An 18,617-nucleotide genomic window follows, 5' to 3' on the forward strand; every position below is an offset into this window, starting at 1 on the left:
ATTGGATCGTTCTGCGGCCCCATTGGACTGAGGGTGGTAGGCCGAGGAGAAGGAGAGATGAATCCCCAACTGGGAGCAAAAGGCGCGCCAGAACCTGGACACAAACTGACTCCCCCGATCCGACACAATCTCCTTAGGCAAACCGTGCAACCGGAAGACCTCCCTGGCAAAAATCGTGGCCAACTCTTGTGCAGAGGGTAACTTCTTGAGAGGAACACAGTGGCACATTTTGGAAAACCGATCCACAATCATGAGAATGACCGTATGGCCTCGGGATGCAGGGAGGTCCACAATGAAATCCATCCCCAGGTGTGACCATGGACGCTCCCCGGTGGCTATGGGTTGCAGAAGGCCCAACGGAAGGTGCCGAGGGGACTTACTCTGGGCACAAACGGAGCATGCCGCTACATATGCGGCGATGTCGGAACGTAGGGAAGGCCACCAGAACAGACGTGAAACAGCCCAGGACAGCTGATTCTTTCCAGGATGCCCCGCGGTCTTGGAGTTATGGTAGGTTCGCAACAACCGAGTGCGCAACTCCTCAGGCACAAAACATCTGCCGTTGGGTCTCCCAGAGGGAGCACCAGATTGAGCCGCCAAAATCTGCTCACCCAGGGGAGAGGTCAGGCTGGTGCGAATGGCGGCCAGGATCTGATTCGGAGGTATGACCGAAGTCGGAATCGACTCCTCCCTGGACAGCTCGGAGTACTGCCGTGATAAGGCATCCGCCCTGATGTTCTTGGAACCGGGTAGGTAGGAGACCACGTAATTAAAACGTGACAAGAACAGAGCCCATCTGGCCTGACGTGGTGTCAATCTCTTGGCCTCAGAAAGGTAGGTCAGATTCTTGTGGTCCGTCAGGATGAGAACCGGAACCACCGAACCCTCGAGCAAGTGCCTCCATTCTTTAAGGGCCTGCACGATGGCCAATAACTCCCTGTCACCAATCTGATAGTTGCACTCCGCGGAAGACAGTTTCCGGGAGTAAAACCCACAAGGAAGCAGAGGACCCTCTGGTGTTCTACGCTGAGACAGAAGGGCGCCTACTCCCGTCTCAGACGCGTCCACCTCGAGGACAAAGGGCAACCCAGGGTTGGGATGCGACAGAATCGGAGCCGACACAAAGGCGGACTTTAGGGCCTCAAAAGCTCGGATGGCCTCGAGCGGCCAGACCTGGGAATTACTGCCCTTCCTGGTCAGATCCGTGAGAGGCTTGGCCAGCATGGAAAAGTCCCTGATGAACTTCCGATAATAATTGGCGAAGCCCAAAAAGCGCTGCAGGGAACGAAGACCACTGGGCTGGGGCCACTGTAAGACAGCCGAAACCTTCTCAGGATCCATGGAGAACCCCTCAGCGGAAATGATGTAACCTAAGAAGGTTACCTGGGATCGGTGAAATTCGCATTTCTCAAGCTTACCGAACAGCTTGTTCTCTCGTAACCGTTGCAACACTCGTCTGACATCCAGAATGTGGGCCTCCATGGATTCAGAATATACCAAGATGTCATCCAAATAGACTACCACACACTGCTGCAACAGGTCACGGAAAACATCGTTGATGAATTCCTGAAAGACTGCGGGCGCATTGCACAACCCAAAGGGCATAACCAAGGATTCGTAATGACCGGTCCTGGTGTTAAACGCGGTCTTCCACTCATCGCCCGCCTTGATCCTTACCAGGTTATATGCCGCCCTCAGGTCGAGTTTGGTAAAGACCGTGGCCCCTTTAAGGCGATCGAACAGCTCGGAGATCAAGGGTATCGGGTAAGCGTTCTTGATCGTGATGCGATTGAGACCCCTGTAATCGATGCAAGGCCTCAACTCACCGCCCTTCTTTTTCACAAAGAAAAATCCAGCCCCTGCCGGGGACGAAGATTTGCGAATGTGTCCGCGTGAAAGCGCCTCCCTCACGTACTCCTCCATGGCCTCATTCTCCGCTACCGACAGTGGATAGACTTTGCCACGAGGAGGAACGGCACCAGATTGTAACTCTATGGCACAATCGTATGGGCGGTGCGGAGGTAGGGCAACCGCGCGCACCTTATCGAATACATCCCGGTACTCCTCGTATTCAGGAGGCAACAGAGAGTCCGAGGAAGTACACAGCAACTTGACAGACCCATGGATGCAACTAGCCCCACACTGCGGTGACCACGAGAGGATCTCGACCGATCTCCAATCGAAAGTCGGATTATGCTTCTGGAGCCAGGGGTACCCCAAGACCACCGAGTAGTGTGGAGACGAAATAACCTGGAGACAGACCGACTCTCTGTGAACGGCACCAATGGCTATTCCCACTGGAAGGGTCTCATGAGTCACGTGTGGCGGCAGAAGGGGTCTGCCGTCTATCGCCTCAAGAGCCAGTGGGGAACCTCGAGCCTGCAGAGGAATGGAATTGGCGGCAGCGAACACACTATCAATGAACAAACCACCAGCACCAGAGTCCACCAACGCCTGGGTCGTCACCGAGCCCCCGACCCAGGAAAGGACAACAGTGATCAGTGGTTTGTCAACACGGGAAACCGGGGACGAGGAGACTCCACCCAAGATCTGCCCCCGACAGGATCTCAGGGTACGAGCGTTTCCCGGACGGTTCGGACATGCCAACCGAAAATGCCCACCGAGACCACAGTACATGCATCGGCCCTCGCGTCTCCGGAGTGCCCTCTCCCCCTCGGACAGGCGAGCAAACCCCAGCTGCATGGGTTCACCCCCAGACAAGTCATCCCCAGGAGGCGTGGGAGGAGAGGGAGGCACGGGTGGGACAGCAAACGTAGGCACCAATCTGTTAGAAGACCTCCGCAGGTTCTCCTTAAAGGAAGGTCTCTCCCTGAGTCTGGTGTCAATCAAAATCAGGAAAGAAATAAGAGACTCGAGCTCAACTGGTAGGTCCTTAGCTGCAACCTCATCCTTCAAGGCATCCGAGAGACCATGAGAGAAAGCAGCGACCAGAGCCTCATTATTCCAGCCCACCTCTGCTGCCAGGGTACGAAACTCAATGGCGTATTCAGCTACGGATCGTGAACCCTGTCTGATGGACATAAGGAGCTTCGCAGCAGAGGCAGCACGAGCCGGCACATCGAATACCTTCCGAAGAGAAGCAACAAAACCGGAAAACTCGGCAACCACCGGATTGTTGTTCTCCCATAAAGGGCTGGCCCAGGCCAAGGCCTTGTCCGAGAGCAGCGAGATCAAGAAGCCCACCTTTGATCTCTCAGTAGGAAAGGCATGTGGCAGCAACTCGAAATAAATGCCCACCTGGTTAAGGAAACCTCGGCACTGAGTTGGCTCTCCCCCAAAGCGCTGTGGAAGAGGGGCAGAACCGGTCATACCCCGAAACACCGCAGGCGCAACAACAGGTGTCGGGGTAGACTCTGGCGCAACAACCGGAGCGGCAGTAGGAGCGAGCCCAGGAGCGACAACCGACCCATCGGCAACGGGAGCGAAATGAGCCGTGCGTTCAAGCAGGGTTTGCAACGCCACAGCGAACCGACCCAACAGGTGATCCTGCTGATCAAGTCTGGCAACCAGCGTGGGTAGCGAGGATGGCCCTGTACCGTCAGAATTCATGGCTTGGTCCTAATGTCACGGAACCATGAACCAGACGTACAACAAGAGATAAGTGAAAATAAGAAGGCTTTATTAAAAATAAAGCTGTAAAGCAAAAGTCTAAACGGATGGTGAAACCGAGCAGAGTCTTTGCGAAGCCAGAGGTCAGGAACCAGAAGGGTAGTCAGACGAAGCCAGGATCAGGAACCAGCAGGGTAGTCAGACGAAGCCAGGATCAGGAACCAGCAGGGTAGTCAGACGAAGCCAGGATCAGGAACCAGCAGGGTAGTCAGACGAGGCCAGGATCAGGAACCAGAAGCAGCAGCAGTCTTAGAAGCATGTGAACACAAGAGGACCAAGCAAGGAACTGAAGCCACAGACCTCCTATATATATGAGCTAGGCATCCAGCTCCTCCCAGGGGAAGGAGGAGCCGCAGGGTGGAAGGCTACAAGAAACCCAGGACCCAAGATGGCCGCCAGCACATGTCAAACGAAGGAGAGCAGCAAGCAGGTAAGACCATGACAAGGGGGCACGGCCCCTCCGCTCAGTGGATGAATTCTTTTTAGCCCTGGGTCAGATATATGATGATCCGGATCGTATTGCTCTGGCTGAGTCTAGACTACGTCTGTTATGCCAGGGTAAACAATCCGCAGAGATATACTGCTCCGAATTTCGGAGATGGGCAGCTGATACTGGTTGGAATGATGCTGCACTCCGAAGTCAATTTTGCCATGGACTTTCAGAGGGATTGAAAGATGCATTTTCCTTTCATGAGAGGCCTATCTCCTTGGACTCTGCTATGTCTCAGGCCGTTCGTATTGACAGGCGTCTTAGAGAGAGATGAGAGATCTCTCCTTCCTGTCCTACTCAGTCTCGGAACAGTGCAGCGGTCTCATTCTGTGCGCAGGAGTCTCAGTCGCTGTCAGCCCCTTCTGAGTAGGAGCCCATGCAGCTGGGGTTGATTGCCTCTGACAATAGAAGATTCAGCCTGCATGGGAGGGTTTGTTTTTGTTGTGGAGGTATAAATCATTTGGCAAATGTTTGTCCCTCAAGGAGATTCAGGCAGTTTTCTGGGAGTAATAAAGAGACAAAAAGGAAAAAATCTTTTAAAAATGTTCCGTCTGTTACTATTGGCAGGGTTGAGGCGGAAATTGAAGGTTTTCCGTTTGCTTGTAGTTCCCGTTTTGTCCTGCATGCTAGGGTGGCGCTAGAGAGCAAGAGCATTTTTTGTGAGATTTTTGTGGATAGTGGAGCAGCTGTCAACCTCATTGATAATCAATTTGCAATAACTCATGGTTTCCAGGTATGCACTTTGGGAAGGGATATTCCTGTTTTTGCTATTGATTCAGCTCCACTTTCTCAGAAATCATTAAAGGGCATAGTTCACAATATCCGTTTAATTGTGAGTGATGCTCATGTTGAGGATGTGTCATGTTTAGCGGTTTGCCTACTCCTCTAGTGTTGGGGCTACCCTGGCTCACTAAACATAACCCCACCATTGATTGGCAAGCGAGGCAAATAAATGGTTGGAGTAACTTTTGCAGAGAGAATTGCCTCATAACATCTGTTTCTGAGGTTTCTACTAAGACTGTACCACCTTTCCTCTCTGAATTTTTGGATGTCTTCTCTGAGAGTGGAGTTCAGGGTTTGCCTCCGCACAGGGAGTATGATTGCCCTATTAATCTCATTCCAGGCGCCAAGCTGCCTAAATCTCGTTTATACAATCTCTCCCAACCTGAGAGGGTCGCTATGCGGGCTTATATCTCTGAGAGTTTGAGAAAAGGACACATACGACCCTCGAAGTCACCTGTTGCCGCTGGTTTTTTCTTTGTTAAGAAAAAAGATGGTTCTTTAAGACCTTGTCTGGATTTCAGGGAGCTGAACAGTATCACTATTCGTGACCCTTATCCGCTTCCTCTGATCCCGGACCTGTTTAACCAGGTTGTTGGGGCTAAAGTCTTTTCCAAATTAGACCTAAGAGGGGCATACAACCTGGTTAGGGTCAGAGAAGGAGACGAATGGAAGATGGCTTTCAATACCCCTGAGGGCCATTTTGAGAATTTGGTTATGCCTTTTGGTTTGATGAATGCCCCAGGCGTTTTTCAGCATTTCGTCAACAGCATTTTTTATCATTTAATGGGAAAATTTGTATTAGAGTATTTGGATGACATTTTGATTTTTTCTCCTGATTTCAAGACTCATAAGGAACACTTACGTCAGGTCTTGCTCATTCTGCGGGAGAATAAATTATATGCGAAACTGGATAAATGTGTGTTTGCGGTTCCAGAAATCCAATTTCTGGGGTTTCTTGTCTCCGCTTCTGGTTTTCGCATGGACCCCGAGAAGGTCCGCACTGTGCTTGAGTGGGAGCTTCCTGAGAACCAGAAGGCGCTGATGCGTTTTTGGGCTTTGCCAATTATTACAGGAAATTTATTTTGAATTATTCCTCTGTTGTTAAACCACTCACTGATATGACCAGAAAGGGGGTAGATTTTTCTTCCTGGTCGGTAGAGGCGCGTAAGGCCTTTTCTAATATCAAGGAGAGTTTTGCTTCCGCTCCCATCCTAGTACAACCTGATATTTCGTTACCCTTCATAGTTGAGGTTGATGCTTCTGAGGTAGGGGTGGGTGCGGTCTTGTCTCAGGGTTCCTCTCCTGCCAAATGGCAACCGTGTGCCTTTTTCTCAAAGAAACTCTCCTCCGCAGAGAGAAATTATGATGTGGGAGATAGGGAATTGTTGGCCATCAAGTTGGCTTTTGAGGAATGGCGCCATTGGCTAGAGGGAGCCAGACACCCTATTACCGTGTTTACTGACCATAAAAATCTGGCCTATTTGGAGTCAGCCAAGCGTCTGAACCCGAGACAGGCCAGATAGTCTTTGTTCTTTTCAAGGTTTAATTTTGTTGTTACGTTCCGCCCTGGGGTTAAGAATGTGAAGGCAGATGCCCTATCACGTTGTTTTCCAGGAGGTGGGAATTTTGAAGACCCGGGTCCCATTTTGGCTGAAGGTGTGGTGGTCTCTGCTCTTTTTCCTGAATTGGAGGCAGAGGTGCAGGCAGCCCAGTCAGAAGCTCCTGATCTTTGTCCTCCTGGGAGGTTGTTTGTGCCTCTCGCTTTGAGACACAAGATTTTTAAAGAACACCACGACACGGTCCTTGCTGGGCACCCGGGGGCAAGAGCCACACTGGATCTCATCGCTCGGAGATTCTGGTGGCCTGCGCTTCGTAAGTCGGTTGAGGGTTTTGTGGCAGCTTGCGAGACTTGCGCTCGTGCCAAGGTCCCTCATTCACGGCCATCAGGTCCTCTCCTTCCTTTGCCCATTCCTTCCCGTCCTTGGACACATCTGTCCATGGACTTCATAACGGACTTGCCTCGTTCCTCGGGGAAGTCTGTGATTCTGGTGGTGGTGGACCGTTTTAGCAAAATGGTGCATTTTATCCCTTTCCCTGGTTTTCCCAATGCTAAGACGCTGGCGCAGGCATTTATTGACCACATTGTCAAATTGCATGGGATTCCTTCAGACATAGTCTCTGATAGGGGCACGCAGTTTGTTTCCAGATCCTGGAAGGCTTTCTGTTCTCGCTTGGGGGTTCGGTTGTCATTCTCTTCTGCTTTCCATCCGCAGTCGAATGGCCAGACAGAGCGCGTCAATCAGAATCTGGAGACATATCTGCGCTGTTTTGTGGCGGAGAATCAGGAGGATTGGTGTTCTTTTTTGTCCCTTGCTGAGTTTGCTTTAAATAACCGTCGTCAGGAGTCCTCTGATAAGTCACCATTTTTTGGTGCATATGGGTTCCATCCGCAGTTTGGGACTTTCTCGGGAGAGGGCTCTTCTGGTTTGCCTGATGAGGACAGATTCTCCTCGTCTTTGTCATCTATTTGGCAAAAGATTCAGGATAATCTAAAGAGCATGAGTGAGAGATATAAGCGTGTGGCGGATAAGAGACGTGTGCCTGATCCGGACCTGAATGTTGGTGATCTGGTGTGGTTGTCTACCAAGAATATCAAATTGAAGGTTCCCTCCTGGAAGTTGGGTCCTAGGTTTATTGGGCCTTACAAGATCCTGTCTGTCATCAATCCTGTTGCCTACCGTCTTGATCTTCCTCAGACTTGGAAGATCCATAATGTTTTTCATAAGTCCTTATTGAAACCTTATGTTCAACCTACTGTACCCTCGCCTTTGCCTCCTCCTCCGATTATGGTTGATGGAAATCTTGAATTTCAGGTCTCTAGGATTGTGGATTCTCGTCTTGTCCGCGGTTCCCTCCAGTACCTCGTTCATTGGGAGGGTTATGGTCCTGAGGAGAGGATGTCTGTCCCAGTGACGGACATTAAGGCCTCTCGTCTCATCAGGGCTTTCCATAGGTCCCATCCTGAGAAGGTGGGCCCTGAGTGTCCGGAGTCCACTCCTAGAGGGAGGGGTACTGTCACAGCCAGACAGCTGAGAAGCGCTCACAGGAGCTTCTCAGATCCTCCTCCTTGAATTTCTTTGTTTTGGTTTAGTTTCTCATCTCGTTAGTCTATCTCAGCTGTCATGCAGTCAGACTGATCGCTACCCTTTAAGTTCCTCCCCATAATGCAGTAGTGTGCGGCTGATACAACTTCCTGGAGTGTGTGTGCATGCTGTTCCCAGTTCCCAATTCCCAGTCCTCAATCCTCAGTCGTCAGTCGTCTGCAGATAAGTGCTGTTTATGTATTTATGTATTTGTCTTTTCTGGATGCAGGTGACCCTGACTCCCTCCGTGTCAGTGTAGGGAGCCGGTGGTCGTGTCCCTTCACTATTGTAGGGTCTTCAGGTAATAGATAGCCGAGGAACGTGGATATGCGGCCATCCACCTTTGGGGTGTTCGCATAGGCTGAGCAGTGAGGGAGAGCGGCAGCTCTATTGCAGGGGTCTCCCTTTGTTCCTTAGTTGTGGATCCAGAGAGACATTGTTTATATGGTATTGTCTTGTTTCCTGTACACCATCCGTGACACATACTGACCCATAAACTAAAGTTAAAGAGGACCTTCCACTTGTATACAAACTAAAAACCATCTATATCAGTGGGCAGAGCGGCGCCCAGGGGTCCCCCTGCACTTACTAGTATGTCTGGGCGCCGCTCCGTTCGCCCGGTATAGGCTCCGGTGTCTGCGCTCACTGGACTGATTTTATGTATGAGGCGTGTCCCTTGCTGCAGCGCTGGCCAATCGCAGCGCACAGCTCATAGCCAGGCTATCAGCTGTGCGCTGCGATTGGCCAGCGCTGCAGCAAGGGACACGCCTCATACAAAAAATCAGTCCAGTGAGCGCAGACACCGGAGCCTATACCGGGCGAACGGAGCGGCGCCCAGACATACTAGTAAGTGCAGGGGGACCCCTGGGCGCCGCTCTGCCCACTGATATAGATGGTTTTTTTAGTTTGTATACAAGTGAAAGGTCCTCTTTAAAATGTGCTACCGTAAATATCACAATGAACACTATGAAAATAAACCCCTAAAAAATGGTGGAATTGCAATGTTTTTTTACACTGTCGACCCCAGAATATTGTTTTTAATTATATAATTCACCTGATGTACCCCTAAATGGTAACATTAAAATATGCAACTTGCATTCCACACATAAGACAATCCCTCACACTGACAGAAAAATAAAAAGTTATGTGCTTAGAAAAGCACGATGAAAAAATGAAAACAAATCACTGATTCTTAAAGGGAATGTCTCACTTCAGCAAATAGCTTTTATCATGTACATAAAGTTACTACATGGCACCTACTAATGTATTATGATTGTCCATATTGCTTCCTTTGCTGGCTAAATTGATTTTTCACCGCGTTATACGCTTCTCGTTTCCATAGTTATAACTACCCTCCAATCCAGCAGCGGTGGTCGTGCTAGCACACTATAGGAAAAAACACTAGCCTGTCACGAGGGTGTCAGGACCTATTGCTGACCCTGTTGTTCCTGGGGTCAGAAGATCGCAGCCGGTGGCTACTTGCTCCGTTCAGTCCAGGTTTTTCTGCCTTGGTTTGCAATCCTTTTTGTCCCATTTAGGAATCAGTAGCTTTTCCTTTCAGCTATTCTTTGTCAGTCACTCCCAGCTACTATATATTCTACCTTTAGACTTCCCTTGTTGCCAGATATAGACCTTACTCTGACCTCTGGTGGAGTTGGAGTTGCTGTGGAGCTATTGGAACAGTTGGAACTTGGACTGTGGGAACTCCGGTTCTCTCCTGTTTGCTGTCTCCCTTTGGGGATTGTATGTGGTGTTAGTGTTTTTTTCTCCTTTCTCTGTTATTACCCTAGGTGTCAGTGGTGAGAACTAGTGGTCCCATCACTGTACTCACTACCTAGGGTTTCTTTCAGGGTAAGCCAGGGATGAGGCACGTGATCGGCATACGGGTGAGCAGCCCGTCTAGGGACGTCAGGGCAGCCAGGTGCCAGTGCCAGGTGAGTTAGGGGGTCACCACTCCTCCCTCTCCCTAGTGAAAGGGTACCCTCCTTCCCTCCTCTCTGCGCCACACGTCTGTTACCTGCCATATCAGACGTGATATAGCCTATGTGTGCTCCAATGGTCCCAGGGACCAGGGAAGCCGATGCTTTTTCATATAGTGTGCAGGCACAACCACCGATGATGGATTGCAGGGTTGTCGTAGCCATGGAAGTGAGCAATGTATAATGTGATTGAAAAATGAATCCAGCCAGAAAAGGAACCAATATGGATAATAACAATATACAGTGGGATGCGAAAGTTTGGGCAACTTTGTTAAGCGTCATGATTTTCCTGTATAAATCGTATGTTGTTACGATAAAAAATGTCAGTTAAATATATCATATAGGAGACACACACAGTGATATTTGAGAAGGGAAATGAAGTTTATTGGATTTACAGAAAGTGTGCTATAATTGTTTAAACAAAATTAGGCAGGTGCATAAATTTGGGCACCACAAAAAAGAAATGAAATCAATATTTAGTAGATCCTCCTTTTGCAGAAATTACAGCCTCTAAACGCTTCCTGTAGGTTCCAATGAGAGTCTGGATTCTGGTTGAAGGTATTTTGGACCATTCCTCTTTACAAAACATCTTTAGTTCATTCAGGTTTGATGGCTTCTGAGCATGGACAGCTCTCTAAGTCACACCACAGATTTTCAATTATATTCAGGTCTGGGGACTGAGATGGCCATTCCAGAATGTTGTACTTGTTCCTCTGCATAAATGCCTTAGTGGATTTTGAGCAGTGTTTAGGGTCGTTGTCTTGTTGAAAGATCCAGCCCCGGCGCAGCTTCAGCTTTGTCACCGATTCCTGGACATTGGTCTCCAGACTCTGCTGATACTGAGTGGAATCCATGCGTTCCTCAACTTTGACAAGATTCCCAGTCCCAGGACTGGCCACACAGCCCCACAGCATGATGGAACCACCACCATATTTTACTGTAGGTAGCAGGTGTTTTTCTTGGAATGCTGTGTTCTTATTCCTCCATGCATAATGCCACCTTGTTATGGCCAAATAACTCCATTTTAGTTTCATCAGTCCACAGCACCTTATTCCAAAATGAAGCTGGCTTGTCCAAATGTGCTTTAGCCCACCTCAAGTGGCACTTTTTGTGCTGTGGGCGGAGAAAAGGCTTCCTCTGCATCACTCTCGCATACAGCATCTCCTTGTGTAAAGTGCGCCGAATGGTTGAACGATGCACAGTGACTCCATCTGCAGCAAGATGATGTTGTAGGTCTTTGGTGCTGGTCTGTGGGTTGAGTCTGACTGTTCTCACCATTCGTCGATTCTGTCTATCCGAGATTTTTCTTGGTCTGCCACTTCGAGCCTTAACTTGAACTGAGCCTGTGGTCTTCCATTTCCTCAATATGTTCCTAACTGTGGAAACAGACAGCTGAAATCTCTGAGACAGCTTTCTGTATCCTTCCCCTAAACCATGATGGTGAACAATCTTTGTCTTCAGGTCATTTGAGAGTTGTTTTGAGACCCCCATGTTGCTACTCTTCAGAGAAAATTAAAAGAGGAGGGAAACTTACAGTTGACCCCCTTAAATACTCTTTCTCATAATTGGATTCACCTGTGTATGTAGGTCAGGGGTCACTGAGCTTACCAAGCCAATTTGAGTTCCAATAATTAGTTCTAAAGGTTTTGGAATCAATAAAATGACAACAGTGCCCAAATTTATGCACATGCCTAATTTTGTTTAAACAATTATAGCACACTTTCTGTAACCAATAAACTTCATTTCACTTCTCAAATATCACTGTGTGTGTCTCCTATATGATATATTTAACTGACATTTTTTATTATAACACCCAACGATTTATACAGGAAAATCATGACGATTAACAGATTAACTTTCTCTACATAATAAATGCTACTTGCTGAAGTGATACAACCCCTTTAAGTACCAAACAATGCTGTGTCTGTATGGGACTATTAGATTGGAGATGTCAAGAACATTGGAGAAGGTTTTTTTTTAAATATAGTTTATAGTCTATTGTATATGATACTTCTTATTGTCATGACAACATATGTGCGATTCTGTAACTTACCATTCACCTGTCACAAGCTGATTTTATGGTCATTCCTTACTGACAATATTAGCAAAAATACACAAATAAGTTAAATTGCTCTGTAGAAATAATTCTGTAGCTATGCTTAATCTGAGGTTGATCCATAATGGTGGAATGAGAAGCAAATACAAGCTCCTTCTGACCTGGATGTAAGATTTTTTTTTTTATCACCAAATGAAGACAAGGTGAAAATAGATCTGAGCAATTTTCTGGCTTAGGATGTATGTTTCTGACAAGGGTTCAGGTATTTTTAGGGCAAGCACAGTATAGTCTGCTATTCTAGTCTTGAAAAATACAGAATTTCCAAAGGAAACCTGTCAATGGAAAAGTCATGATGTAGTGATAAAGAAGCTCTAGGGCATTACTTTTCATATCTACAATCAGTCTGTATGCTCTGTAATTCTTTAGCTCATGGAATTAATATATGTTATATATGATGTATGTGTTAAGTTGGTACTATATCTTCTTAGCTGTATGAAAACATTCTTTTTTTCCCAATTCAAAAGTTTTATTGATTTTAAGATGCAACAAAACAGAACAACACAGTAAAAGCAGTGTGAACAACATCAGTATTTCAAAATATATTTGACATGATCTAAATATAAGGACATTTTAGCTATACAGTGTTTAGTGTTAATTTCTATGAACTCCCTTGCCACCATCCATACATGGCATGTCTGCAGTTTGTCAGACTCATAATTTGTTTTTACTAATTCAAGTCTTCAGCAATCCTCTGATAATGAGAAAATTCTCCACACCACCCTCATTATGTCAGATGTATAATGAAGTTAATATAAAGACAATTTGGTAATGAGGTGCTTACAAACCATTAGCATTTGCAGCTGTAATTAGATGATAAGGTGCTTCAAAAGATAAATTGCAGCTGGAAACTCAACAAATAGAATTTGAAGACAACCGAATGTGTTTATTTGACTCAGTAAATATAAGTTAAAATATCCCTGAATACATAAATGTGAAATTGGAATCTTGGAATTATTGGTCTTGTCTAGTGAAGTTTGAGCCAAATTAATCCCGAAAAAAAAACAGTAATGAGAAAATAACGATTTGATGGTCACATTGTGCTGAGGAAAATACTCATGAGGACATTTGAGTGATGCAATAAAGATTCAAATGCTAGAATGTAAAACATTCAGTTTTGTGTTTATTTGCACAAACTCGTTTAGTCTGACTAGTGCGCTCATTATGACACACATAGGTATTCAGAATTCAACTGGTTTTACCATATTGTTAAACAAAATTCCATATTTGTAAATAAAAACCAATGGCGAATCATTTCCAATAACATTGTGCTGGAGCAGTGAGATTTCATAAAAATAATAGAAACAGAGGAAATCTAAAAAACCTCACTTTCCCAGTAAAAAAGACTCCAGTAAATCTAAAAAATATAAAGCTCTAAATATAAGACATTGAATTGTTCTGAAAATTTCTCTCTTAAATTATCTTTTCAGTCCATAGATATATTTTTTTGTGCTAGGTCATAACCATTATGACCAGTGTTATAGTAACCACATGAAATGCCATCTAGGGATTACCAAATCTTATAAAATATGCTCTCTATTGATTCTAAAATTAATCTGAGAGTAAGGCCTCATGCACACAACCGTATGTATTTTGCAGTCCGCAAAAAATACGGATGACGTCAGTGCGCATTCCATATTTTGCGAAACGGAACAGTTGGCCTCTAATAGAACAGTACTATCCTTGTCCGTAATGCGGACAATAATAGGACATGTTCTATTTTTTTGCGGAACGGAAATACAGACATACGGAAACGGAATGCACATGGAGTAACTTCCGTTTTTTTTTGCGGACCCATTGTAATGAATGATTCCGTATATGGTCTGCAAAAAAACGGAACAGACACGGAAAGAAAAAATGTTCGTGTGCATGAGGCCTAATTCTGAGTGATCATTTATGTTACATTAATTTGTTATGGGACTGACACAGAATTTGTCCACTAATAAATTATTGAGATTACTAAGGCCCCTTTCACACGAGCGAGTTTTCCGCGCGGATGCGTTGCGGGAGGTGAACGCACAGCATCCGCACGGAATCCTGACCCATTAATTTCTATGGGGCTGTTCACATGAGCGGTGAATGCAAAGTAAAATAAACTTTATGCAATGCAAAGAATGCAAAGTAAAAAAAATTAACTCACCTTCTCCTCTTGTTCGCGTAGTTCCCGGTCTCTTCTCTTTGGTGACGTCAGATCACATGCTCCAATCACCGTGGTGATGGACCATGTGATTGGAGCATGTGATCTGACGTCACCAAAGGTCCTTTAGCCCATAGCTCATCATTAAAGAAGTAAAGAAGAGATCGGGAACTACGCGAACAAGAGGAGAAGGTGAGTTAATTTTTATTTATTTTTTTAACCCTCAATTGATCACCTACTAAGCATTCTGTATTCAGAATGCTATTATTTTCCCTTATAACTATGTTATAAGGGAAAATAATAACATCTACACAACACCGATCCCAAGCCCGAACTTCTGTGAAGAAGTTCGGGTTTGGGTACCAAACATGCGTGATTTTTCTCACGCGAGTGCAAAACGCATTACAATGTTTGGCACTCCCGCAACGCCCGTGTGAAAGGGGCCTAAGGTATATAACTCGCGCAAGGACATCAAACACCAAAGATTTTTTCTGCTCTAACTTTATTCAGAAAGTACAGCTAATTTGTTATACCAAAACTATTACTGTAGAATTGCATTGGAATGCATAATAACATAATTTTTATGACATTAGCTCATGACTAAACAACAGTAAATTGTATGATTTATCATGACTTTTACTTTACTTTCTAAGTCTGGATCTAAACATTTTAAAGGGGTTTTCCAGGAGTAAGCAGTTTTATTTTTAACAGATATGCAAACGTTGAACCCATTTAAGTAATCAAATTACCCTGGTTTGTTTACATCTTTTATGTAGCACATCCTGGTGCTGTATTCAACCAAACCCATGATCAGGGCCACTTTTGCCATGAGGCGAGATGAGAATATCGCCTCAGGAGGCGTCTTGGCATCTTAGTTAGTTTATACTCTCTGCCTTCCTCCACAGTGCTATCAGCATGACTGACCTGTGACCCGATCACTTGCAGGAAGAGAGGTGCATGTCACACTCCCAGTCCTCTCTCATGACTCCTCTTCTCTTGCACTGTGCTCCACAGGCCATGGGCAGCAGGCTCATTAGATCCTGCTCTGCTTGTGCCTTCTCCTCCAGAGCACTGTAGCAGCAAGGGCAGTGTTCGAAGCTGAAAGGAGGGGGTGATAATTATTACATGGAACTGTTGGGACTGAAAGGAGGGGAGTAATATTATTACACGGAACTGTATGTTAAGGCTGAAAGGAAGAGAGTGATGTTTATTGCATGGGACTGTATGCTGGGGCTGAAGTGAGGGAGTGATGTTTATTACATGGGACTGTATGTTGGGTCTAAATGGAAGGAATCAATGTTTATTACATGGGACTGTATTTTTTGGGTTGAACAAAGGGGGTTATGTTGATTACATGGGACTGTATGTTGGGGCAGAAGAAAGGGGTTATGTTTTCTTTTTACATGGGACTGTATTTTGGGACTGAAAGAAAGGGAGTGATGTTGATTACAAGGAACTGTATATTAGAGGGGGATGGAGAGTAGGTATTTATCTTATTTACAGGTGACTGTATGTTGGAGAGGCTGGAGGAAGGCTGTGATTAGAGATGAGCGAATCGAATCAGACAAAGTGGAATTTGATCCGACTTTCTGGAAATATTTGATTTGCAACTAATGCAAATTTCCTCACGCTTTGTGGTAACAAATCACATTTTTTCCTAAAATGGCGGCTACACATGTAAGGACATGGGGAAAGGAACTCTGGGAAGGTGGGCTGACCCATAATGCCATGCATGCAGCCAATCAGCAGCCAGCCAGCCCTGTTATGTCACAGCCCTATAAATACGGTGGCCATTTTAGAGTCAGACATTTTTAAGTGTTCTGAGTGCAGGGACAGATGTGAGAAGGTGCTAGGGATAGCAATTGGAAAAACCTGATTGTGAAAAAAAAAATGAAAAAACTATTTATCAGTGCAGGGAAAGAATAGGGAGGAATAATTTCTTAGCATCTTAGTGCAGGGAGAGACGTCAGAAAGCACAAGGAACAGTGTCATAAAAGCGATTTACAAGTGCAGGGAAGGATAGGGAGGAATAATTTCACAGCATCTTAGTGCAGGGAGAGATTTCAGAAGGTGGCTAGGGACAGTGCTAGAAAAGTGATTTACAAGTGTAGGGAAAGATTATTTGGGGATCCAAATAGCCATTAGACAGCTCTGTCATTCCAGCAATTTGTTCTTGGGGTGCAAGTGCTATGTTGAAAATCCTTTAGTGGCTTATATCTTTTCAAACAAGAAAAATATATACGCAGTTCACTTCTGCAGTCATATGTTTTGAAAGCGTTCAGAAAGAAAAAAATATACGCACTTCACTGGTGCACTTATTTGTGGCAAAAGTGTTTAGTGGCCTATTTCATTATAGAAAGAAAAAAAGTACGCACATCACTGGTGCAGTTATTTGTGGCAAAAGGGTTTAGTGGCCTATTTCTGTACAGAAATAATAATATATACGCACTTCACTGGTGCATTTATTTCTGCTGAAAGCGTTTACTGGCCTATTTCAGTACAAAAAGAAAAATATATTCTCAGTTCACGTCGGCGGTTATATGTGTTGAAAGCATGGCTGGGAGTCAGCAGGGTGGTAGCAGTGGGAGGTCGGAAGCCAAACGTGCCCGTGGTAGATCACCTGCTTCGCAGCAGCCTACCTACCCGGGAAGTAGTGGTGCAGGGGTTCACGGAAGTAGCGGCAGTAGCTGTCAGTCAGTGCAAAGGTTATATGTGTTATTTTGTATTTCAGTGCAAAAATAAAAATACATTCTCAGTTCACTTCTGTGGCGGTTATATGTCTTGAAAGCGTTTAGTGGCCTATTTCAATACAAAAATAAAAATACATTCTCAGTTCACGTTGGTGGCGGTTATATGTCTTGAAAGCATTTAGTGGCCTATTTCAGAACAAAAAGAAAAATATATTCTCAGTTCACGTCGGCGGCGGTTATATGTGTTGAAAGCGTTTAGTGGCCTATTTCAGTACAAAAGAGAAAAATATATTAGCATTTCACTTCTGCAGTTATATGTGGTGAAAGCGTTCAGTGTACTATTTTAGTACAAAAAGGAAAAAATATACGCACTTCACTGGTGCATTTATTTCTGCTAAAAGCGTTTTCTGGCCTTTTTCAGTACAAAAAGAAAAATATATATGCATTTCACTTCTGCAGTTGTTATTATTTCAGTACAAAAACATTCAGCGTTCACTGTTGCAGTTATATCTGCCAAAACCTTTAGTGACGTATTTCGGTCGAAAAACAAAATATATTCAGCGCTCAGCGCTGCAGTTATATGTGGTAAAATCTTTATTGACGTATTTCGGTCACAAAACAAATTTTATTCAGCGTTCTGCGCTGCAGTTATATGTGGTAAAATCTTTATTGTATTTCGGTCAAAAAACTAAACTTATTCAGTGTTCAGAGCTGCAGTTATATGTGGTAAAATCTTTATTTACGTATTTCGGTCGAAAAGCACATTTTATTTGGCGTTCAGCACTGCGGTTATATGCGGTAAAATCTTTATTGAAGTATTTCGGTCGAAAAACTAAATTAATTCAGTGGTCAGCACTGCGGTTATATGCGGTAAAATCTTTAGTGACGTATCTTGATGAACTTCGCGACTCTTCCGGGCTCAAAGCTATCTTGACACTTTGTCTTCTCATTGTCTGTAGCTACTAGAAGCCTGTTTATGCCAGGCAGGTTCCCCTAGAGGGACATTCAGGTCCTTAAATATTGGGACATCGACACAATTCTAACATTTTTGCTCTATACACCACCACAATGGATTTGAAATGAAACAAACAAAATGTGCTTTAACTGCAGACTGTCAGCTTTAATTTGAGGGTATTTACATCCAAATCAGGTGAACAGTGTAGGAATTACAACAGTTTGCATATGTGCCTCCCACTTGTAAAGGAACCGAAAGTAATGGGACAGAATAATAATCATAAATCAAACTTTCACTTTTTAATACTTGGTTGCAAATCCTTTGCAGTCAATTACAGCCTTAAGTCTGGAACGCATAGACATCCCCAGACGCTGGGTTATATCCCTGGTGATGCTCTGCCAGGCCTCTACTGCAACTGTCTTCAGATCCTGCTTGTTCTTGGGGCATTTTCCCTTCATTTTTGTCTTCAGAAAGTGAAATGCATGCTCAATCGGATTCAGGTCAGGTGATTGACTTGGCCATTGCATAACATTCCACTTCTTTCCCTTAAAAAACTATTTGGTTGCTTTTGCAGTATGCTTTGGGTCATTGTCCATCTGCACTGTGAAGCACCGTCCAATGAGTTCTGAAGCATTTGGCTGAATATGAGCAGATAATATTGCCCGAAACACTTCAGAATTCATCCTGCTGCTTTTGT

Source organism: Bufo bufo, chromosome 2 (assembly GCF_905171765.1).
Source record: "Bufo bufo chromosome 2, aBufBuf1.1, whole genome shotgun sequence".
In the NCBI taxonomy this organism is placed as follows: domain Eukaryota; kingdom Metazoa; phylum Chordata; class Amphibia; order Anura; family Bufonidae; genus Bufo; species Bufo bufo.